Source organism: Oncorhynchus masou, chromosome 2 (genome assembly GCF_036934945.1).
Source record: "Oncorhynchus masou masou isolate Uvic2021 chromosome 2, UVic_Omas_1.1, whole genome shotgun sequence".
Taxonomy (NCBI): Eukaryota; Metazoa; Chordata; class Actinopteri; order Salmoniformes; family Salmonidae; genus Oncorhynchus; species Oncorhynchus masou.
The window spans coordinates 14,835,164-14,861,039 of NC_088213.1; the positions used below are offsets into that span (position 1 = coordinate 14,835,164).

General features: G+C 41.3%; 1 pseudogene; it reads left to right on the forward strand.

Annotated features, from left to right (window-relative positions):
- Window positions 1-2,022: 2,022 nt before the first annotated feature.
- On the forward strand, window positions 2,023-25,305 carry LOC135555690 (paired box protein Pax-6-like; annotated as a pseudogene).
- The last annotated feature ends 571 nt before the right edge of the window (window positions 25,306-25,876 follow it).

A 25,876-nucleotide genomic window follows, 5' to 3' on the forward strand; every position in this document is an offset into this window, starting at 1 on the left:
ATAGCTCGTGTTTCAATTGGACCCAAACTATCCATCGAATTCCTTGCATTTCTGTCTCTTCGCTTTCCACAATCAAAAGGCCTATATATACAATCATGTAAATAGGCCTATACTACATTGAAATAATTAGGTTATTATTGTTGCTACTGTTATGATGAATTGTTTTTGTCGCTTTTATTGCCACATTAATAATGTACTATAACTTTACAGTATTTACACTGTAACACACATACTTTCAAGTATTTGCTGCCTGAAATATTTTTTGCAGATAATTCTTACATCAAATTAGGCTTATTATTAATAAAATATCCCCAATAAAAAAAATGTTGGGCCATCTCAACCTTTCCTATGAGAGAGAGAGAGAGAGAGAGAGAGAGAGAGAGAGAGAGAGAGAGAGAGAGAGAGAGAGAGAGAGAGAGAGAGAGGCTGGTGTGGCTGTCTGTGTGTGCTGTTGTACTGTATGCATTAGGAAGCGGGGTGACGGTGGTAGAGGGAAGACCGGCTGGACAGATTTGCGTTCACGCCTGATCGGCTTCTGGAGAGCGGGGCCGTGTGGGCAGGGGACGGGAGCACCTGGTCTAGCCACAGCATCCCGTCTCGTTTTATTGACAGCCTGATAAGCGGGGCCAAGCCGTGCGGTTTCCAGCACGGATGTCAAGAACCCTGATGCGTTGCACGGTTTCACGACCTCTTAATGGTGGATACTCCAAATAAAGGCCCAAACACAGGTAGTTCTGACCGCCCCGTACCTGCGCCGCCCGGACTCTTCCTGAGAGACGCGTGGCACTGCTGTTGTCCATTTACTCTCCGACCTCCTGTTCAAATTGACACAAACGACAGAGGTTGTGACATGTGTCTGCAGGCTTTTAGCCTGCCTTTCTGAAGGGGGAAACGGGGGCATATTACGGGTTATGGACCAATAATACATCAACTCCGCGCCACTGCCAGTGAAGATTGTAAACTTATCAACTTGTGCACATAAAGAAGAAGAAAAAAGGTTTTAGGATCACTTTATACAACGCCTAATGTAAAACGGAAAGTGATCATTTTCAGGTTGCTATATATACATATATACATTGCTCTTCACAAACAATTCTAAAATGTTATTTTATAGCCTCTTCTCCGAACGTCAAGGCATGACAGAGGTGATACCTTCACTAAGCCCTGAACTTGTAGAACAATAAGTAGGTTACTGTGTTGATAAAATAAAATATGAATTTTACACATTGACCATGTTAGTGAAATATCAATACTTTCAATATCTATTTAAAAAGTGGAAATATTTCCACATCGACGGGACATGATTTTCCAACACATAATCATGTTGTTTCATGCAGGACCCTCCGATGCTTCCTCCGCTCTCAATTCAACATGCTTCAACTCCTAGATCACCAACAATACTCCAGCTCCATGCGGACTTGTTTTTCTTTACTTGTAGGTCTTTGTGCGGTGTACTGCAAGTCAGCTTTTAGCAAGTACTGCCTTATAATAATCTGATCCATGAAAGCTGCGACCCCATAGGCTATACAGGCCTATGGGATTCCATTTGCCATAAATGACTTCATGTGTCCATTAGTAAATGGTGCACTAGTAAATATAAAAGTCCACATTCTAAATTGTCCTACTTACATTTACATTACATTTAAGTCATTTAGCAGACGCTCTTATCCAGAGCGACTTACTTCTATTTTGCACATATGTTCCCATTTTAACCTATCAAATAATTTTCTGAAACTTTATACATAGCCTAATGTTCAAATTCCATCCAATATAACATCTAATCAAGTTGCAAATAGATTTCAAAATCTAGCCTTTCTTTCAGTCAAAGTTAAAGACAATAAAGATGGTGGGTTGATCGAATTGTGGCGGGTGCATGTGCCCGGTATAGAACTTCCCCCATTCCATGCCTCCGAAGGTGACGTCGGACCGTCGCTCTAGCCAATCACTGCCAAGTTGAGGCTGATGCTAAGGGAAAGTTGGTGGTAAGCGAGGCAGTCTTTTTTCACTCTCATTGACATTTCAACTCCGCGGCGGATCCGAATGTAATCTGGACCCATAACTTTATCTTGATTTGTTCCAGTGACAATTTGGAGGGTGAAGGAGCGAGTGCTGGTATCAGCAGGATATCGGTCAGAGGTCTGCGCCCTCTACAACCTACATCAGGTGAGTTTCACCGCATTAGGTGATTTATACATCTCACATTTCAATCGGATGCCTTATCACCCTACTGCATGTTTTGAGTGCTTTGCACATCGGAGTTCTTTCTTCGCTTCGGATTGTCAAAATATATCAAATGATTTCGTTGTCTATGCTGTGTATTCTATCTATCCTGTGCGCACCCGGGATGGTAACATCAGTGGTCTGCTTTTTTGTTGTTGCCAAAGCTTCCAAACTTTAGAATGCATCTGATGTTTCTGAAGGTGTTTGATGGATCGGTGTGGCTATACAGACGGCTGAGTTGAACGTGGATAATCTCAGTGTTACTGGAGGTAGTGTAAGCACTGTTGTGCATGGTCTTTTGATGGGTCATGCGACTGTGCTTTTGCTAGTATCGTAGCGCAGGAGTTGATGACTCGGGTAGCGTGTAATTAGCGATCTTCACTGAGGTAGAAAGTAAGACGCGCTTACACAAGTCTTGTTATAAGCTTTAACGCGCACGGAGCTGGACATCGATATTGACATTTTATATTACTTACACTGCGATTGACGCTTTGTAATTCCAACAGTTTAGTAGGAGTGATATAAACCATCCAAATGGTAATTGTGCATATTTCTTAAATGACCAAATAGCCTAACACACCTACATTTTAGCCTGATTATCACGAGACTACGTTATATAATTATCATGAGTCTACGTTATCGTCTACGTTATATGCTTACTTTTAGCTCAAGTAAGTTATTTGAAAGTTACCCAATTTAAATATAAACTTGAACTTGAAGAATAATTAAGGCAAATAAAACGATACTGTAACTTTAAAATTGTTCACCGTTGTTTGAAAATGAGGTAGCCTAAGCTTTAGATCGTTAACTGAAATCGGGTTTTCAATATATCAGCCATTTTCTCGTCTTCAACCGAGGTTATAGGCTTGCTCCTGTGCATTCTAGAACATGCGATTACAGTGTGTTCCACGGTGGAGTACCGAGCCCTGCGCACCAAGATCAACCTGTCTGTTAGTTGTTATTGGTGACCGCGTTTCTCCAGCTGCCAGGCCGCGGAGGAGCGCTGTGACACCATCACCTCCGAGCAGACCGTCTTCTGCCAGGAGAGGGCTTCACAGTCCATCCACACTCCAGCCTTCTAGCGTCCCCGCGCCACATTCCCTGCCAGACGTCAACCAAGGAGCTAAATTAGACAACTGAGATTACGAATTCACCTTGTAGGACTTTTCACTTAAATGCCTCACTCAAGGAAAGTTTGTTATCAAAGTTGAAGTGATGAGTTCAAGTCTATAGCTAACTTTACGCAGAGAAAGCCATTGTAATGTTGAGTACACTTTCAGCATCTTAGGCCTACGGCTGGTATTTTCACTAACACAATAATTCCCAAGTCGCTAAAAGAAGTTAGCATATTATATTAATAGAGCAAAATCAATTTTGAATCAAAGTATATTGGTCCAATACGCAGACGTTATCGCGGGTCCAGCGAAATGCTTATAAAATGCTTTTTACGCACACATATATAGGCATACTGTATGTCGTGTTGACATCATTTCCCTTGCAGGCCAGAGCCTATAATGTCCAATTCAGTTCCCTCAGCTTGTAAGATAATTGTTTTGGGATGAGAGCAAACCATTATTCAACAACAAACTTTAGGTTGATCCTAAAATGTATTGTATTTGTTTGCAGAATTCAGCTGGTTAGTGTGACGTGCGAAGAGGTAGAGTTATGCGCTGACAGTAAAAGACAGCTGCATTCCCGACGGCACGAGCTCCACGGCACAATATGTCACAAAAAGTACATTTCTGAATATCTTTGAGCCATGCAGAAACCCGAATTAGCCTGGAGTTAATCAAATGGTTGTTGGTTTAAAACAGAATGGTGTGTAGGCCAAATACATTTGTTAACTTGCAAAATATATTTTATAATGAATTATACGTTTTAAAATCTTATTTAGTGGAGTGTCTTCGAAGACATTTCGTTTTGTCGTATTTTCTATGAAATAAAACATACAGCGATGTTAAATAATATTTTAAAAATTATTATTATTGTAACAACATCACATTATTATAGATAGGCTATGTATGTTATAACAATATATACCTTAGTCTAAATAATGTTATCTCCAATAATATTGGATTAATTCAGTGCAAATGTTAATGTCAATGTAGGCTATATTTGAATGTCATTAGGTAGTAACTATAAAATAATTAATATATGAATTAATATCCCTATTGTTATATTTTTCTAATCAAATGTATTTTAACCACCAAGGATAGTTATTATCTTTCGAAAAAATATGAAACAATTGGCAAATGCATTAATTTTCCATTTATTCAACGCTCATGCAATTTGGCCGCTTGGCCCAGACTTTGTACTGTAATAGGCCTACAGAAGGAAGGGTCAGTGTCCTGCAAAATCACAGAGAATGTGGAGTCGCTGAATGATGACAGCTCCCTCCCTCTCATGGAAGACTCGTCCGCCTGCCTGCTCTACATTTAGAGAATTATTGAGATGATAAAGCTCTCTCTGTCGGTCCCAATGGCTCAACGGTCCCCATGTCCCTCAAATCTGGAATCTGGATAAGTCAATGGAGGCCAGCGCGCCCCTCTCGGCTTTGTTGATGTTTTCTAATAGACCTCCTTCTCTCGCTCGCTCGCTCTCTCTCTCTCTCTCGCATGACGTCAGACGTGTTCACCCCTCCTCCCTCCTATAATTTTTTTTCTCCAAAGTTTTTAGAGGGGCCTCAAAGACCACTTTGCCTCAGGGGAAAATAGCGACAAGATTAGGATTTCTTTTCAGGTCCTTTGGCATTGCTGCTAATCCGAATTGGGCTAATTGCTAGTCTGTATACAGTTACTCGTTTTACTACATTTTCACACTTACCCTGAAGAAGCTTCCCCTTAAACAGATAAATATATATATCTGCACTTCAACGAGCATGATCGTTCAAAAGGAATTATTATGTATTGCTATATTTGATCCGGAACTTTAAGTGAGTCAAGAAAAACTAAACGTTTCGTGAGTAGAAGAATGGAGACAACGCATATAGCACTCGGAGCGGATTTACTTTCCCAAATAAATCAATAATCTATTGGACGTATTAGGCTATTGTCTGCAGAGAAAACAACTCGACACACTCATCAGGGATTCTGTCTTTCACTGAAGCGGGTTAGTAGAGAATGTTCGTCAGCTGCAGACTGCTTACAAGGGGATGGCTATTAAATTAGAATTACAATGTGGTGTGGTTACATATAAATGTCACTACTAGCAGTGTCCTTCGTAGAGGCCTATATGTTGCCTGTAAATTAGCATCAATTTGATGTTATTCACGTTTTAAAGTTAGATTAGCCTAAGCATATTTAAATGCATATACCAACATAATTCATAGTCGGTTAAAACATTATTTTTTATGATTCGTTGAAAAACAAACATTAGGCTACACTTTCAACAACACGACTCACGATTGTGTGAGCAGGATTTTGCAAAGGTGCATTCATTAAATCAAAATAAATATTGTCATTAAATAGGTTTAACAATGTTGTCATGCATTTGGGTTGTAAGTGTTTGCACTGGCACAAAGTGTGCGCCTGCTGTAAGTACAACATTTCCATTCTATTCTGAAAGTATTCTGAAAGTTTGGCGAATCTGGCGAATGTGGTGAATGTGGAAAATCTGACCAATATAGTTGATTCATTTGTTTTGCATTGTGCACAGTTCCCACACCGTAAATTCTTGCAACAACGATTTATGTAAACATGTGTGCTGGCATGTCATGCACGTGGCTGTAGTATAAAACTGTTCTGCTCACTTTACTGGCTGCACAAGCACTTTTAGGTTTATCATAAACTGCCAATTCCTCTATTATCAGAATAAAGTTTCCCTGAACAAGATACTCATTAGACCATCAGGACTAATCTCCATGTACAAACACACAAACACACGACCCCAAAACAAAGTCAAACACTAGAAACGAAAAAAATAATCTAGTCGAATAGGCCACCAGCTTCAGTGACTAAACACAGTGAAGGAGAAATGGGACAAAATGGTGGGTTAGTTTACAGCTTGTTTGGGGAGAAAGTTCTGGCCGAAGTGTTGTTCTTGTTCCTCACCGCAGGACTCTGGGTGACAGTTTGTGCTGGTCCTCGCGGCTCATTATCTCGCGCGCCCACTGAGGGCCCCATTCACCCCCCCCCCTTCAGGCAGCGTCGTTTGTCTCCTCATTGAACCCGTAGTTAGGAATGTGATGGTTGTCAGGGAGCCCTCTTTCACCTCCGAGGTAGTTTATTGATGAGCTCTGACTTTTTCACGTCAAAGGAAGTCAAGTGTAGGCCTCCCTCCATTACTTCATTTCATGCTCTGCACTCTCCAAATAAGAGCCCCATCCCATCCCCCTCTCCTCCTCCGTCTCTCCATCTTCCCCTTTTTTGTACCCCAATTTTGCTTTGGGTTGGCTCCACACATCCAAACAGCTCGCATCCCCTCCTCCACCGGCCCTGGTCCTTTGGAATAAGCGACGGGGACTCCCAGCACTGAGACTGGTGCTTCGCAAGCTACGAGTGTAAGCTTCAATACGGGCTCGGAGGGGGTTGCTTTCGGATGCGCTGAGGTGTGTCGTAATGGCCGATAATTAAACCGGCGCAGTTAGGGAGCGTGTGGTCATTGCTGACCAGTCATTTGCTTCACTTTATTTACGCGTGTTATTTGCCGTCAGGTCATAGAAGTGACGTCGCCTTGTCTTGCAAATGCGTCCACAACAAGCAGCAGAGCTTGCCTAAAAGCAGGGGCCCTTTACGCATGGCGGGGAACCGTGTGTGTGTGTCTGTGTGTTTACAATGTCCATGACAGGCTGAGCAGTCAGTGAAGGTGATACAAAACAGTCAACAAAGGCACGTGGTGAAAGTTTGCGTTTGTTTTCAGCGAGTAGGTGACATTAGTGGTAATTTACAAGTGTACTTAATACACAAAGTAAACAGTGTCCCCTTTAAAAGCCACAGCTGTCAATGGGGAGCCCTCCTCAGCTCATTTGTCATTAGTAGTGGCCCTGCTCACCAAGGGCCAACTCACTATGCACTCCAGGGAGACACTTCACAACCATTGCAAACAGCCATGCAGAGCTGTTGACAGAAAGTCAGAAACTATTTGTTTTCATGCAGACTCAAAGTAAATATGAAGTTTGTTCCAAAATTGCATTGGAACAATTAATACGTAAAATAATAGAGGCTGCACGATAGCAATACGCCTAAAACAGAAGAAAACATGTATCTTTAGGCACATTTCCCACAGAAATAGCATAGCCTACGCTCGACAACGCAAGAACGATTTGAAATCAGCTCCGTGGAAAGAATGATCCATTCATGGAGCTGACTGCTTCAAAACGCGTCCACATCCTCCGTTTTCCCAGCGTCCTGCCCTCGGGTTTAGCTGTAAAACATGCCTGAGATTCCCACCACCACGGAACCAACTCGGCCTCTGCTGAGACCCACCAGGCCTTTGCTTTCTATCCAATGGGGATCTCCGAGGCAATCCAGTTTCTTTGCATAGTAGGGCAGGCAATATTCAGATAGCGAGGGAAAGAGAGAGAGCGAGATAAAGAGGGGTATTTGCATGTGTCTGCTGATTAGTGGGTTGGGGAGACGGGTCTCTCTTCTCTCTCGCTCGGCCCCATTTCCCGCTTTGGTGGTGGGGGAAGTGTTTCCGTAGGGGCCGATGATGACAGAGGTCGAGGCAACGCACAGAGCACAGCAGACCAGAAACACATACAGTAATACACTTGTACCATCACCAATCAGCATAGGTGTGTTCTCTCTTAGCCTCCAACCCCCTCTTCTTCTCCCATTCTTTCCCTCCCTCCCCTTCTCACTCTCTCCTTCTCTGCCCCACTCTCTCATTCGCTGTCTCGCTCACTCACACGAGCGCACATTCTCGCTCACTCCGCGGTCCTGACATCTGAGTTCACTGTCAATCTCTGTCTCTTTCGCAGGGATATCCCTTCCGTCTCCGCTGAAGATCACTGGAAAACTATTGTTTCCTCTTACTGAAAAACCACCACAATAAGACTGCCCTGCATTTGTTCTCTTTCTGTGGCACGAAGAACTATTTGACAAGGACTTTTGACAGCGGCGCAGGATGCCTCAAAAAGGTGAGAGTGGATATCTTCCCAGTAAAAAAATTGTCTGTGCATTTCAACCCAGTCTGCAACCCTGCAAACACATATAACTTAAAATAGGTTAGATTAAATGCAGAACAATCAATAATTGAAAACGAATATATTATTATTATTGCGCAATAAGCATCTCACAGGCTGCAGACTAGTATCGCTACTAGGTTGGAGTTTGTGTAGCAAGTGTAACCCCTGCTAGGCTGCTTATATTCCACTCCTACTCTGGAGATGTACAGTGCGATTTGAAGCAGCATTCGGGCTGGCTTTCCTGTTTATTTTATGTGCTCTTTAATGATCGGTTGTGTTGGTGTTTACGGATAGCTTAATGCTTATTTATGACAGCAAAGAGTAAAAAGTCACGTTAGGCCGAGACAGTGATCATGGTGGAGAATGGGGAGCAATGACCCGTTGAGGAATGGTGTCAGTTTGATTCATAGACAGCGGAGTCACCCAAGCGCCTTCTCTGAAATGCTCCAAGTACACGGTGGGCCTATTTATTTTTCCTCTTGTTTGCGTACCAAAGAAAATATACCTCAAATTGAACTTTTCTTCTAAGCATGTGAAGTATTGTGCAGAAATAGTTACAATTATCACTACAGGTATTTAAGCGTGCCTGCAAGTTACTAAAATACTTCAAAACGTTTTAGAATTAGAATACAATAAAACAAAGCATTCATACTAAAAGGCTAAATACATAGCCTATTATAATATTGTCATATTTATGTTTTTATCAACATAGAAAGTATATATGCACAACTCAAACATTTTTAAGATAGCATCACGTTCACTGATTCTAAATAAATACAACTGTCAAACGAAAGTAGCTGAAAGTTAGGCCTATATTTCATTAATAGCCTAATCATAAATGTTATGGTTTAATTTGTGTGGTGAAATTAACATAGGCCTACTTCCCCTTACAAAAACGGGCTAATAACCCAGTATTACATTAAAGATAACACTAAGATGCTTAGTGCATGTAAATGCATAGTGCTCACAACTTCCTACCGAGCTATTGTTTGAGGTCGTAATGTATTTCTGCATGTGAATGTTGTGAACTCGGGATCCAGCAGCCTGAATAAGCATGTTTAATTAAGACGATTGTTGTTGATTGTTGTTACGGATTAGGTACTACTAAAGGAAAAGAAATTCAGATTAGACCCTTGTTAACCTCAGCAACAACCACAGAGTTTTCGACACTAAGTAAATCATTAACTTGGCCGATGGTGTCAATACAGACATGCGGGACACTGCTGGGACACTGCTGAATCGCAGTTCTCCAAATATTTAGCAGAAATATTGTTTTCAAGGCAGAGAGGAATTGAGGATTATTTTGCCATTCGCCACTCCCGGGGCTGTTATGTGTATTGTTGAGAGATTTATTTTGCATTGGTGGGTTTGTACTTTTACGCAGTTAAAATATTGTAATGAATGTGGAGGAATCTAAATGAATGAGTTGAGCAATGCATTTGCATTGTAAAAATAAAATGCATTGTTTTCAAGAGTTGTGTTTAACCACTTTTGGTGTTTTCAGACAGCATACTTCTAAGAACAGGGCTAACGTGTAAAAAATATCGGATACATTTCCTCAACAAAATTATTCCTCCGTTTGCGACACAAGAATTGTTACTGTTAACAGTTTTCTGATAAATTGCAAAATGGCATTGGAAACACGTTTTTTTTTTGCAATAGGCTAATTTCTCCAGAAAGTAGGTACATGTAAGTCTCACTTCTCAAGCCAATTCATGTTTCCAAATCCTAGGTTCGGGTGCAGTACACACATGCCCACAACAGGGTTGTTTTTGCGTAAAGAGACTAAATTAAACTTCAGACTATTCCTTCACCGGCCCCCTTTTTAACCGTCCATTTGAAAAGGTTCTTTATTGCGTTTGTCTTTTCTGATTGAGCTCCCCACTGAGCTGTTGTATCTTTTTACAACCGTCACCAGCTACACCATTACCTCCAGATATTTACAACAAGAAACTACTTTTCCGTTTCCCAAAACGTAACAAAAATCCCACATTGGGCTACGGGGACCCGAGGTCGCGGTCATCCGCTGTGCCAGTGGGAAGGTGTTGTGTGTATGGTCCCGGAGGGGGCGGATGCCTTCGGTTCTTTGTATTCTGGAGTTGTTGGTACGTTTAGTGGGAAGATGTGTTGCTAGTTGTGGAGGCCGAGTTGTGCGGCCCCGGGTTTGGGTATGGTGGTAGAAAGGGGTGCATTGTTGGGACTCCGGCAGGCTTTGTATGCCGGCCTCTACCCCCTCCTGGTTGGTACTTTTGCAGAGCATTGAGGCGAGGTAGACAGCGTGTGTCACTGTACACATTGGGCGATAGGGTCTAGATTTTTATATAACTAGAAACACCCTAGTGGCGGTTGATTTATGTTTAGGCCTGTTTATAAGCCATCAAGTAGAACAAACAAAAACATGTCAAGGAATCAGAAACAGGTGACCAATAAACCATGCACGTGCCAAATAATAGCGATGGTTTCGACCATCGACGTAATTTATTTATTTTACCGTCTTCAATTAGGCCTATTTAAAGTGCCCGTTTCTTCGAACTTCAGGCTGACCAAAATAAATAAATACAGAAATACAGAAATACAAATGCTCTCATATGAATAACACGCAAAATCGACAGTAGCCTATTTATTAATTACAATTCTAATTCAATAATCATTTTTATTAGGCTTTACTTGTCAAATGTAACACACAGTCTTCGCAGTACTATTAGTACTAGGAATGTACTATTAGTACTAGGGCTGTACTATTAGTACTAGGGCCGTACTATTAGTACCAGGGCTGTACTATTAGTACTAGGGCTGTACTATTAGTACTAGGGCTGTACTATTAGTACCAGGGCTGTACTATTAGTACTAGGGCTGTACTATTAGTACTAGGGCTGTACTAATATACTGTTTTGCTTTGTCCTAGGGAGACATTAAGATTGGCTAAATTGTTTTAAGCCGAGAGTCAACTCTTTTTCCAGGCAAGTTTAATGCTAAAATATATATGCAATGGGGATGTGCCAATTCACATGGATTATGGCTATGTGGAATTTATAATTACAGAGCAACATTAAGATTACAGAGCAACATTAAGATTGGATTGCACCAAAGTATCCGCCCTAATTGCCTTGGAATTCGAAGTAACTAAAAGGGAAAAAATACGAAATATATATATTTTTTAAAAGAGAGAACATTTGTGAATTGTAATTCTTAACTTTGAATAGCAATTACATTGTAATTATGCTGATACTAACATTGTTATCATCGTTATTTCCTTATGACGCACAGAATACCACAGCCAAGCCACGTGGGAGTCTGGCGTAGCCTCAATGATGCAGAACAGTAAGTGGATTTGCATATTTTTGTTTTGACACTTTGATACTAACCGCAAATGGAGATATGAACGCATGCAGCCACAACTACCCTTCTGTCTTTATGGGCCCTTAACATAACACCCTTAACATACTCCTTAGCATATTAGCTTTATTTTATTATTTTTTTCCAAAGCTTTTGATTTGTTTTTAGTTTCAATATTTAAAATGGTGTGTCGCTCTTGATGTTTTTAATTTAGCCGTGTCCTTGTGTTTAGATGTAATGCATGTAATATGACCCCTTCCAGACCGCAGAGTTACTGAACATTGACAGTTAAGAGTCTAATTATATATCCTCCATTCATCTCCACAGATTGTTTTAGTTTTCTGCTATGTGCGAGAGAGAAAGAGAGAGAGGGAGAGAGGGGGAGATGGGGAGAGGGGGAGAGGGGAGAGAGCGAGAGAGTAGAGGGGGTTGGGTTGAAGGGGGAGATTTTTCTTTCCGCTCGAGTTGGTATTAAATAATTGCACAGCCGTCTGCATTAGCTTTAGAGCTGACTGCCAGGCTGCGTACACTATTAGCTGGGGCGGAGAATGGGAAGGGAAAGAAGGACATTGCGTGAAAAAGGACGAATATTGATTGTCTAATGTAGACTAGTCTCCTCATTAACAGAGCCAGAGTTAGAATGGAGATTCCTTCATTACAATAACAACAGAGTAGAACTGTAAACTCACGGCAAAAAAACAACAACATGATAAAACATGATATTGTCTTGCATGGGCGCCATAAAGGATAATTGACTGTGTGTTGGCCTATATTGCTTTCTAGTCTGTAGTGTGTTATTACTTGTCTGGATTGTTTATCATAATGGTCCATATGAGTTGCTGACTGGCGAAATGAACTAAACCATAAAGGATGAAAAGTAACGTTATTTTCTCTCTTGTCTTGCTGCTGGACTAGAGGTCTATGACATCTGTGATGAAGGTGTGTGGAATGATTTCCTCTGCTATTCTCCTTACCTTGATGACGTGCCTGTGCTGTAACACCTGCCTATATAGACACATTTTAACCTGTCTGAATTCAATGTACCTATAGCTAGATCACGTGTAGAGCATATTGTTACATTGTTGTAGGCCCAGGTTATATTTGCAATGCAAGTAGGGAATGTGATATTGTTCCCTATAAGGGAAAATGACAACATACAGAACAAAAGGCCTGAATGTAGGTCAGATTAAGAAGGACAATTGATACAGGAATGTTTCATAGAAGACTATTTATTTTGTATCATAGTTTTTTAAACGTCTAAATACAGTCTATTGAATATAATTTTGAACAACATGGGAAGCCCATTATGCGTCATAGAGGCCATCATGGCATTACCCAGTGCTCTATGCGCTGACAAATGGCTTAATCACAGATGATGTTTGCTTGCCAGTTCTCCTTTATTGAGATGATGTTTTAAACGAGGCGTCGTTAAAGCTATGTACAGCCCCCTCTGCTCCTGCTTTGCCCCAAATTGATGTTAATGGGATGCTCCCCTGGCTTGGCTTGTGATTTCTGGTGCGAATGGCCGAGGAGATATCATTGGGCCCGGCTCTATGTGTTGTTTAAAGGTCGCCGCGGCCTCGGTGGCTTTTGTGCTAACAACTCCTGGGTGTATATGGAGGGGAGCGTCCAAATTGACACCATATGTTTTCCTATTAGTCGACTAGTAATAGAATACAAGGCGCATAATCAGCGCCAGCGGGCGAGATCGACGCTGCTCGCGGTGGGGAATTGGGCACATGATTAAGACTTAACCTTTGAAGAGCTGAAATGGCATGTGATATCCTTATCTGACGGCTTTATCGATCATGTGGATGTACATGATGGTTATAAATGTGTTGAGGTGACGGTGCAACCATGTAGACCCACAGCGAACCGCTGTTTAGCGCGGGTAGGCCAATTTGAGAGTAAGACGCCTATTAATTCCACTTAATCCTGGAATTACCAAAGAGCCAGAGGGATGATAATGGATTTGCTATTAATCAGGTCCACGTTGGATAAGGATCATTGCACATAGTAGCCTAAGAGCAGTGTTTAATTATGTTAAACAGATTTATTTTCACTCAAAACATGGCTTTCAATTGGCACAAAACGTGCGTAATGCGTATTGTTCCCATTTATAACGCACATACAACGTATTCCCAAGCAGATCGCCCACTGATTGCACACAACAGGATTGTAGTGGCTGGGAGGATTTGTTGCCAAATACAAACAAGAGAAAAAACCGAGATGTCAGATTTAATATGTTGAGAATCCAAGCGCGCCCTCGTTGTTGTGGCCGCGCGTCGCCCCTGGTCACCTTAAAACGAAGCTTCCCTCGAAGGGTAAACGAGTAGCGTCCAATTTTGTCTGAGTGATATCCAAATCCAGACAGAAAGGGTCGTTTTATCGTGCTACTATTTGTCGTGACGATGCGTTTTTCAAAAGCAGAGCTGTGTCATAAAGTGACATGCCTGCCACAAGTGCTCCAACTGATCTTTTCAATTAGCCTTCCCATGCATGATCCGAGGCGACTTCCGCCTATTTCCAGAAATTAAGCTCAAACTTGACGTGCAGCTAGCTTTATTTTAAAGACAAATGTCAGCCAGCCTCATCACATTCCCCCTCTTCTATATCTGGAGCTTATTTATTGCTAAGGAGCCTCTGCTCCCGGAGTCAATGTAGCAGGCGGCAGCGCAAGAGAAGGCAGCGGAGATCTGGAGCACAGTAAGGCACTCCGGGGAGGCATCCGTCCCACTTGGCTTCAGGTTTGCTGGCTCTTTCCATGCTTTAATCAACCTCCTCATCGACTACAACCCGCCTCTTAATTAAGTGTTTTAAAAATACTTATATTTCGATAACATTTATTGAGGTTTGTTATATTTGAGGCTACCTAAATGGTTGGTGTTTTGGTGTGATTGTGTTGAAGGTACATTGGTGTGTTTGTGTTACATTGGTATGCTGGTGCGTAACAACACATTGGAATAGCGGTGAGGAGGATTAATTTCGAAGTTTGGGGATTTGAAGACGCTGAATTTTGGGTTGGCTTGCTCACTTGGCGAAATAATGCTGGACAACTCTCGTATGACTGAATTCACCTTTGGATAGCCGATTTCAACTTTAAATTGCTGATTTCACCTTTCAATAGCTGATTTCATCTCAGTTGGATGGGGATGTTTTGGTCCAGATCATTGGATGCTGTTGACACTTGCCGTGCATGTGTTGATTCAATGCTATTGCATTACAGTGACTATTGTCTAGAGTGCTGATAACAATAGAACAATGCATAACTATTAGATATTCATTTTGGTGATAATTGTACTATTAGAATATCTGCATTTCCTGTTTCATTCTAGGTGTAGCGTTTTGTTCAAGATGAATGCCTCCCCTCAACGTTATTGTTTCACCTTTGCTCTGAAAGCTAACCATCTGAAAGGAAAAGCATTACCTGACTCACTGCTATGTTGTTATATAACATATTGTTGTGATCATAACCTTGTTGTTACATTGCAACCGTAGCCTATAATTGGGCTCTCCTTTGTCTCTGTTCAGGTCACAGCGGTGTGAACCAGCTGGGCGGTGTGTTTGTTAACGGTAGACCGCTACCGGACACCACCAGGCAGAAAATCGTCGAACTTGCTCATAGTGGCGCGCGGCCGTGCGACATCTCCAGGATTCTGCAGGTGACCAGGGCATTCTTTCTGTCTGGTGCAGGAAACCCGAGCTTTCAGTGTTTTTATTTGTATTTTTTTAAGCTACCACAAAATAAAACATAACAATGGGATTTCGTTTTCCTTACTGTAGCCTTTTTATTAATTTAAAAACGTTTTTCGATAATTATTAGCTGTAAGAAAGCCAGACAAAGCCTAATTGCTTCTCATTATAATCTATATCCTATTCAGATAACATTAAGGGTAACATATCGTAAGTAGGCCACCACTTTCCCCCCTAAGAATAGTTGCATTTTAGAAAGTGCACACTGTTATCCTATACCATTTAAGGCATATTTTTTTGTTTATAGACCCATGATGACTCAAAAGTCCAAGTGCTGGAAAATGAAAACGTAAGCTTATCATTGTTTGACGTAATCTTCAAAATTTCGCAACTAGTCTTAAATAATGTATGTGAATTGTGTCTATTGTTTTCTATCCAGGTGTCCAACGGGTGCGTGAGTAAGATCCTTGGCAGATACTATGAGACTGGCTCCATAAGACCGAGAGCGATCGGAGGCAGCAAGCCGAGGGTAGCCACTCCAGAGGTTGTGGGGAAGATAGCGCAGTACAAGAGGGAGTGCCCGTCTATTTTCGCCTGGGAGATCCGCGACAGACTGTTGTCGGAGGGGGTCTGCACCAACGACAATATACCCAGTGTAAGTGCAGTGAGTGTAAGTTATGAGCATGATTTTTTTACCACCTGAAATGATTTCTCAGAGACGGAAAGCATGCATGATTATCAGCCAAACATTTAGTCATGAGATCATGACTGCGTTACATGTGAAAGACATGCATTACGTATTTCCAACAAATGGTTAGCATGAGTTAACTTGTAGAGACATTCATACATTTCATTATTTATATTTGATTCGTAATTAGCCAATTTTGCACCACATAGGGCCTACATGTAAAATACAATTGACAATTGTTGATGTTTATAACAGGCATATTTTCAATGTTTGGCTAGTTATTAAAATGTATTTTCTCAAATATTATTTGGAAATGCTCTGTTTACATCTTTACTTCCAGCTCACTTGTCAGGATGTGACGTATGTGTGCGCGCGCGTGCGTGCATGTGTAAATGTGTGCACCATAGACATGAATAAGGTTTGCACGCTCACAGTGCTCGCGTGCCTACACACTATACCGGCGGTGGCGCGCATTTTTCAATCATGGCAGGCGCTAATCAAACCGTTCCGTTTTGTTTGTCTTTCAGGTGTCATCGATAAACAGAGTCCTCCGCAACCTGGCTAGCGAGAAGCAACAGATGGGCGCAGATGGCATGTATGACAAGCTGAGAATGCTCAACGGTCAGACAGGAACTTGGGGGACACGGCCAGGCTGGTACCCCGGAACGTCAGTGCCAGGGCAGCCCAACCAAGGTGAACCTCAGTCACTAATAATTTGACAATGAAGAAGCATATAGATATAATTACATTTGTGCTATTCGTGAAATCATATAATTATCTCACCATTATCCGAATGTAGGCCAATAGATTAATCCATTATTTGTAAATGCATTCCGTTTGACTTTTGGAAGGAGTAGTAGGGTTTTTATAAACCAAATTGTTGAAATGACCTAATGGTCCATGTAAACATTAATATCACACACTTTTTTTGTCATAAGAACAATGGATGTAATGCTATATTGCAAATGTTAGGCCTATACCCTGGCCCACAGTATATCTTCGCTTCTTTCATACATGACTAAACGGTCACTTTACGCATGGGTTCTGGCTAGACGAGTATGACGTAACTGATTAGTGAGTAGTGTAGCTTTGTAGGTAAACCTTAAGCTAAGGTCACAATTACAAATATGTTACGTAATAAACATCTTAAATTATTATTATTTGTATTTAACATTTATTTAACTAGACAACTCAGTGAAGAACACATTCTTATTTACAGTGATGGCCAACACCGGCCAAACCCGGACGGCGCTGTGCCAATTGTGCGCTGCCCTATGGGACTCCCAAACACGTCCGGTTGTGATATATCCTGGATTCGAACCAGGCTGTCTGTAGTGACGTCTCTCACACTGAGATCCAGTACCTTAGACCGCTGCGCCACTCGGGGGCCCAAGCCATAGTTTTCAGTGGGTCTTGGGCATTTACTTATAACACTTCAATAATTTAATATGATTGGATGTCGTTTATGATTGGTCAGCATATCAAGCAGGTATTGTCAACATGTTTTGATGCCTTTGGTGGACAAAATTCCCAATTAATCATTGAGTAGTCGATTAGTGAACGGCCAATGAATCAGCAGTCTCAATGCCCACACTGTCTCCGGTGGGGATATGCGTGACAGAGGCCTGGCCTTTCAGCGGAGGTGTCCGTCCAACAACCCGCATTTCCCTCCTCTCCTGGCAGGGAAAAAAGCCCGAGGATCCGTGTGCGGGATATCAGTACAAAGGAATGTTTTCCTTCACACGCAAGGATTGGTTATGGGAACGGGCCTGCTATGTGTAATTGCTCATTAGAGAGAGCTTCGTCCCTCGTTATGGTGACATGCAGGAGTGTCTAGTTGAGGGAGACTGATGGAGAAATGTTCCAGACCCCTGGACACTGAATGACAGGCGGAGCGATTAGCCATGAAAACATGAACGTTACAAAGATAAATGTTTATGTTGTAGTTATTTTTTTGTGCTCTAATAGACTATTGTGAAATACAGAGCCTAAAAGAAAATAAAGTCATTGCACCTGCTCGGGGCTGGGTATGAGAAACAGTGGTATAATTTGATAAGCATCAAGATATGTTTCTGCACAGAATTTAATTTGCTTTGAACATAAAGGCCTTTTGATTTAGTCTTATGTGGACCTAAAAATTATTTTTTCATGTTTATTTCATTTGTATTTTTTTTATAATGTACAATAAACTATTGGCTTACTTCCAGAACTAGACATAGTTATTCACTATGTTTACACTCTGTTTGAATTAATGTCATTATTGATACTAATAATAGTAGGCTATTAATAATAACAATGTCAATATATAATTAATATATATATAATTAATAACATTAATATATAATAACAATATTATTAATAATAATAACAATAGGCCTAATAATAATAATATTTTTTTATAAGTATTTTAATGCAATATTTTTAGGCCCTTAATGCAATATTGCTTTTCAGTTTCTTCGATTGAAAATTAAATGACATGGGCATTTACATCAAATTAAATTGGGAATTGTTTCCAGGAGTTCATTTCAGGAGGCCCATAAGGTCTAAACCATACGGCAAGGGTAGGTCTCTGAGGAGAACGAAATATGGTCCCTGTCAAACAACAGCTACGCAACAGTGGCTAAAATAATGGTTACAAGGAGTGTGACAGGGCTTGAAAGGAGACAACTCTATCTCGAGAGGCGGAATAAAACTCTGTGGCAATGAATTATTTTTTCTCTTTCTCTCATTTCGTTCTGATATGGTACTAAATCCCGTCTGTAGAATTTAGACCAGTCACTTTCTCTTTCAGTTGAATCGGTTTCTTAAGTATTTTTGATCCAATCTCTGTTGGCTAAAAGGTGCCGTTATCTATTTCGGCTGTTTCTCCGTGCCACTGCCGGAGACACAGTGATACCAAAGAATGAGTTTATTTCCCAGGGCTTTTTTAAAAGAAAACAAATCCCAAACCTAGCGTCAGTGGGTCTGGCGGAGGGATAATAGGCCGCAAATTCACTCCTTTTTGTGGATTATCCTTCGAGAAGAAAGACAAAGCGCTGAGTGGACGGACACAGGCTGTATGAAGAAATGTTTTAATTTATTTCAAAACGATTAAGATATTTTAAAAAGAGACATTTTAATAGTCATAATCCTATTAACACATTAATGTCAACCGAAAACAAATCCAGGCAATTATCATTATGTGCTATAATTTAGCACTTGCTAGATGTCTGTGGTAGTATGTCTAATTCATGGGCTATTTAGTCTAGGCTACCACAATGTTATCGTCCTAAACCTAAAATATGACAGGTTCCTTATGATGAATTTGCTTACATAACATGCAATGTCATGGTCATTTTGTGCGTATTTAAACTGTTGTTATGCAAATAATATTACAACAAATGTTTTATGGAATCTCCCAGGGGGAAACTAGCCTGGGTACCAGTCTGTTTTGGTAACATTCCACTCCTTGTACTCCGTGTCGTATGCCAAAGATGTTTAGCGTGGCTGGAGTGGAAAGAGCGGAATGATAGCTACAAAGCCTGGTACCCAGGCTAGTGGAAACATTCGATCCTATACATTTGTTTAAATAGGCCTATGGATATGTTAGAGAAGAGGAGCCCGTCGTGACTCCAGTGGAAGCACTGTGTCATGTCCGAGACGACCCCAGCTGGTAAACTCAGAACATTTGCTGTATGCAGGTGCACCTCACGAAACGACTGGTCAAACAGCGTCACACACATAAAAACCGACATTCTCCAAAAGCAGCCCTTAATTGTTTCATTTCATATGAACTTCTCGAATGGATAATGATGTGCAAAACCAAGGCAGGCGTTAGTTATTATGCCTGTCCCTAGAACAGAAGCCCATATAGGCCTACCACGGACAACCAGGAGCCGTGAAGAGATAGGCCTTATTCAGCTTGTACAGGGGGTTGCATGCTCTCTCCTCACTCATTTGTTTCCAATTTAAGATAGGAATTTTGACTGGCGTTTAGCTGGCCGGGGACGTGATTAATGATGCTAGTGGATAAGGGTTAACACACTGAACTCAAAGCTCTGTTGACCGGGATCCTCGTGCGCACAATAGTTCACCAAAGCACAGAGAGAATCCTTTTGTCACCTCGTCCGATTGAGCTGCTCCATTTTCCTCTGGTGATATTCTGCCCACGAAGAGTTCGCTGTAGCCAGCCCTCGCTGTGTGCACAGAGTTTAATGGTTTCCCTTACCCCGAACGGCATTGTTTCATTGTGAAAAGCACCTCCTTCTATTCAAGTATTGGTGGTCACCTCAATGGCTATACGAAAGCCCATATGGGGACGGCCATTGAGGCATCGCAACGCTCCTAAAAGGGGGAGAGAGTTTGGGCCTGAAAGGAGTTCGCCACATCTAGTCACATTTCTCTTAACCCTTTGAGCACATGTGCCATTGTTGAGAGGTGATAAAGGATCTAAGTTCACGCAGCATTGCTGAGCAATGGTCTTTTTCCCACAATATTTTACAAATAACTAGTCGGTCTTTTATGGCTATTGATGTCTCTGAAAACAAGCAGCGATCAATATGTTAGCTAGATCATTCATCCGTCATCATTCAATGTCCATCCTCAATCGGTGTTATGCCAACTAGGCCTACAATGACAGCTTTTCGTTATTCTTCTAACAGGTTGCTTTTAACGGGAACATACATAAATATAATAGAACTATAGAAATTAATTCCCTATTGGGCTATTGGGCTATTGCGAGGATGACATGTTATTTTTCGTAGTTTACTTTCAGAACTATGAAATTAAATAAACAATATATTAACGCATGCTTTTTGGAGATGTAGTAGGCAGGCCAATTCATATTTGTTTATTGACTTATTTACAGATGGCTGCCAGCCACAGGACGGTGCAGGAGAGAACACCAACTCCATCAGTTCGAATGGGGAGGATTCTGACGAGACGCAGATGCGACTCCAACTAAAGAGGAAACTACAGAGAAACCGCACGTCGTTCACCCAAGAGCAGATTGAAGCACTGGAAAAAGGTCAACTTGAATTGACAAGATATTCATATTTTAATGTAACGTCTAATTGAACGAATAGCAACATTCACCCCAGTAGCTTACACATAATTCAATTACAACAATATGTTTCATAGCCTATACTAAAGATACGTTTTCATATCGTATTCCAGAATTTGAAAGGACTCATTATCCTGACGTTTTCGCGAGGGAAAGACTGGCAGCGAAAATAGATCTGCCTGAAGCAAGAATACAGGTGAGCGGACACATTTTGAAATATGCATTGCACTGCATTCCATTAACATTTTGCTGCTTGGTTCTGAAAAAGACACACAAGAATCCATGAAGAGCCTACATACACGACTAATGTATGATTGACGTACTGTGCAGGTGTGGTTCTCAAACAGAAGAGCGAAGTGGAGGCGGGAGGAGAAGCTCCGGAACCAGCGTCGTCAGGCCAGCAACTCCTCCAGTCACATCCCCATCAGCAGCAGCTTCAGCACCAGCGTCTACCAACCCATGCCTCAGCCCACCACACCGGGTAAGCATGACACTCATATACCATTCCATCCATCCACAGTGGGACACTTGTCAACATTAGGAATATTTCAGTAGGTCCACCACTCATTTCAATGCCAGACAACTTAATTAAAGACTAAAATAGGTATAAGGGATATTTTTTATTGATATAAAGTTGAGTTGAATAATAACTCATCATATGCTTCAAATGACACTTGATGAAATAATTTTTGCTGATTTAGGCTACTTTCAATGGTTCATTGGTTAATCATGCATGTAAGCAGTGAAAAACAAAATCCCCTGAGCTACCTGTCAAGGAGGGCGTGGCTTTACTCACACTATGCTCCCTATCTGCCTTCACTGAATGTATGAACGAAAACAGATTTGAACCAAACATTTGTCCCCTTCTTCCTCAGTGTCCTTCACATCTGGGTCTATGTTGGGCAGACCTGACACGGTCCTCACCAACACATACAGTGCACTGCCTCCCATGCCCAGCTTCACCATGGCCAACAACCTGCCTATGCAAGTAAGTCCACAGCCAGGTACTAACTAACCTGACCCTGTTCTGTCTTCGTTAACTGTGTTAACAAATGTCTAGGTTGTGTTCTCGTCTCAAATGTGCAAATAGTACAGTTACAATTGTATTTCAAAAGCCAAATACCATTATCGCCAAGCTAGTTGTAGTCAACCTTCGTAGGTACAATGATTATGTCCTCTTCTAATCCTAAAAACAGGTTGAGGAGAAATCAAACTGTAGTCATAAACATTTCTAAATGCCTAAAGGAATATAATAGCCTGCATCCCTAGCTGGGCTTTGCTGTAAGGACTGACTGACTGCTGAGCTGAAGAGGGTATATAGTTGGCTAAGCTAATATATAAACGTTATTCTCTCCCTATCTATAGCCCAGCCAGACCTATTCCTGCATGCTGCCTACCAGTCCGTCTGTGAATGGGCGGAGCTACGACACATATACGCCCCTCATATGCAGGCACATATGAACAGCCAATCAATGACCACTTCTGGTACCACCTCAACAGGTAGGCAGAAAGTCCATTGTTTCCGAAACACGTTTGGCCATTAGCGAAAATGAACAAATCACGTTTAGTCTCTTAGCTAACTAACCATCTGCCACCAAACCATTAAATAGGGGAGGCTGCATAGCCATACACACATTCTCTTTCTTAATTCATGCTCTACATTTCCCCATAATCTGCCATTTTGTTTTTTCTCTTTGATCAGACTACAGACACATACTGTACCTCTACGTTACACACCATCTCCTGACATTCTAATCTTAGTGCCTGAACGCACCCCATTCCATTCCAGCTCAACGTCATAATGTCATTTAAACCACTCTAGACGGAGGTTTTAGTTCCAACCCATTACGTTGCTGTGGAGGGCCATATATACTGGTCATTGTCATGAAGGGTTAATGGACCATTGACATATTTCCTCTAAGCTAAATCACTAATTAATTTGATTCATTTTCTGTTGTACTCTCTGCAAGGCCTCAATCAATCTAGCTAACTTATTACTGATGTCTTGAAGTGTTAAACAATGTGATTCATAAAGCTACTGTTCTGTGTGCTAAACTTCTTATTGCTGAATACTCAAAGGCTTAGTCCCCTGTGCTTAAAGGCCCAGTGCAGTCAAAACTGTGATTTCCTGTGTTTTATATATATTTACACACTATGTTGGTATAATACTGTGAAATTGGGAAAATTATGACAATGTCCTTTTCGTGTAAGAACTGTTTGATTAGACCGCCTGAAATTTCAACCTGTTTTTGTGGGATGGAGTTTTGTCCTGCCTGGTGACATCACCAGCAGTAAATGAGTTAATAGACCAATAAGAAAGACAGTTCCAAACCTCTTTGCCAATAACAGCTAGTTTTCAGTCCCAGACAGTCCTAGAAAAATTCTTGCTTGAGAAATTGCTATTTTTGTTTCTTTTTGAACACAGTAATTGAAAACAACCACTGTAAATTACTTAATTGTTACACAGAAAAGTATTTGATATTGAGATAAAAATGACTGAATTGTACCTTTAAGCTTTCTAATGACCTATCCTGTATGGCTGTGGGCTCTGTGCTAAAGCATTCATCAACTCGGATGCATGCTATGTGCTACGGCACTTACCTCTCAATGGCCTATTTTGCGTAATGGTTAGTCTCTCAACATGATGGTAATTTCTCAGGCTAAAGAAATGTTGAACTCAAGCTCTCCTTACCAAACACAGTACAGTACAGAGACACTGGGCCATTTGGACTGAACTCAAGCTCTCCTTACCAAACACAGTACAGTACAGAGACACTGGGCCATTTGGACTGAACTCAAGCTCTCCTTACCAAACACAGTACAGTACAGAGACACTGGGCTGTTTGGACTGAACTCAAGCTCTCCTTACCAAACACAGTACAGTACAGAGACACTGGGCTGTTTGGACTGAACTCAAGCTCTCCTTACCAAACACAGTACAGTACAGAGACACTGGGCTGTTTGGACTGAACTCAAGCTCTCCTTACCAAACACAGTACAGTACAGAGACACTGGGCTGTTTGGACTGATATGTGTCTCTCTTCCCTCTCTCCTCAGGACTCATCTCTCCTGGAGTGTCTGTCCCTGTCCAAGTCCCAGGCGGCGAGCCTGACATGTCTCAGTACTGGTCAAGACTACAATAGAGAGAAGAGCTACTTCTCCCTGTAACTGTTCACCCACCGCCCTCCGCTGGGAGCTCACACACACATGGAGAGAAGTGGAGGAGAGAGAGAGACTCTGGGAGTGCCCAAGGACTAAAGGGTGTGGTTGTTTCCACTGGGACCGTGTGTTGTTCTGTAGCCCTTGGCACATATGAGGACTGGGGAGAACAACGATGGGAAGAGAGGGGGAAGAAAAAGACAAAACGTGGACCTCTGTAAAGTGCCCGGTGTTTAACATTTTCATGGAACAAAAACTTCATTTTTTTTCTCACTTTTCAAGTAATTGTTTCTTTTTTTCTGTCTGTCTCTTGTGTTTGTATATGGCCGTGTGTATGTTATGATGAAAAACCCAGATCAAGTACTGATAGATGGACTGTTAGAAAACCATGTTGGTCTTGTGTTTGTTTTTGAGGTAAAGGAGAACCCAAGAGATTTCTGCCATGACTATTTTTTTATCTGCTTACATCGAGACTTTCTACCAGACTTTGCACGGTCTGTGGACTCATGTGAAACTGTTGCATATCATCCGAGAGGAGAGCTGTGGGGAATAGACTGTGTGTTTATTAAACCCATTTATTGGTCATACTCCTTCAAAATGGCCGTCAGCAGAGGAGGACCTCCAGTCAATCCACCCACCTCAGCCTTGGGTCTTTGACTCCTGTAATATCACACAAACTGTATAGGCCTGGATATTTCACTGTGGTCACAGACAACCACATTATCACAGGAATTGTACAGACAACCACCACTAACAGTTTGCAAGGACAGTGGGACATTCAAGACCTGTTCATGGACTTCTGCTGTGGTGGATGGATTGATTCTAGGTTCAAGACTTGTTCATGGACTTCTGCTGTGGTGGATGGATTGATTAACGGTCCAAGTGAAGAGCTATAGATGCAGAGGAGCTGTGGAGTAAAACAGTTGAATCGCTAAATGGTAGACTGTCTTCGATATAATCCAATTTGTTCATGTCAAATTGTAAGTATGTCTTCCCTAGAAATCAAAAGATTTCTCCAATAAAAGTACATTTACATTTTTATCCCCCCAAGAATATTCTATAAATGTTTTCTACACATTTTCATGCATCATAAAAATACATTTCTTTAGGTCAGGTACAATTAGTCTCTTAGGTATAGTTGTATTATAGTGTCCTATTGTCAAATCATTTTGTGCAACTAGAAAGATTTCATTCCTATAATTATAATTAAACATGCTTGACAAAGTTTGAAACATAAGTGTTTGGCAGTTGTTTACAAGTACATATCAGATTTAATCATTGTTGATTGTAAAACAGACCAAAGCCTTTGTATTTCATCTATTACACAATGCTTTTTGTTGTTGAAGATATTAGTCTTGTGTTGCATCATTTTGTAAACATTTGATGTTCTATTACAGTGACCTAGAGTATGTTTGACTGCGGACTAATCGAGCAGTCCTTATTTATAATTGAAAACCATGACCATAATCGGTGACTGCAGACTGACTAATCGAGCAGTCCAGAAGACCAGTCTGTGGACTATTTATTTAATTGAAGACCATGGGTGACTGTGGACTAATCGAGCAGTCCTTATTTATAATTGAAGACCATGGGTGACTGTGGACTAATCGAG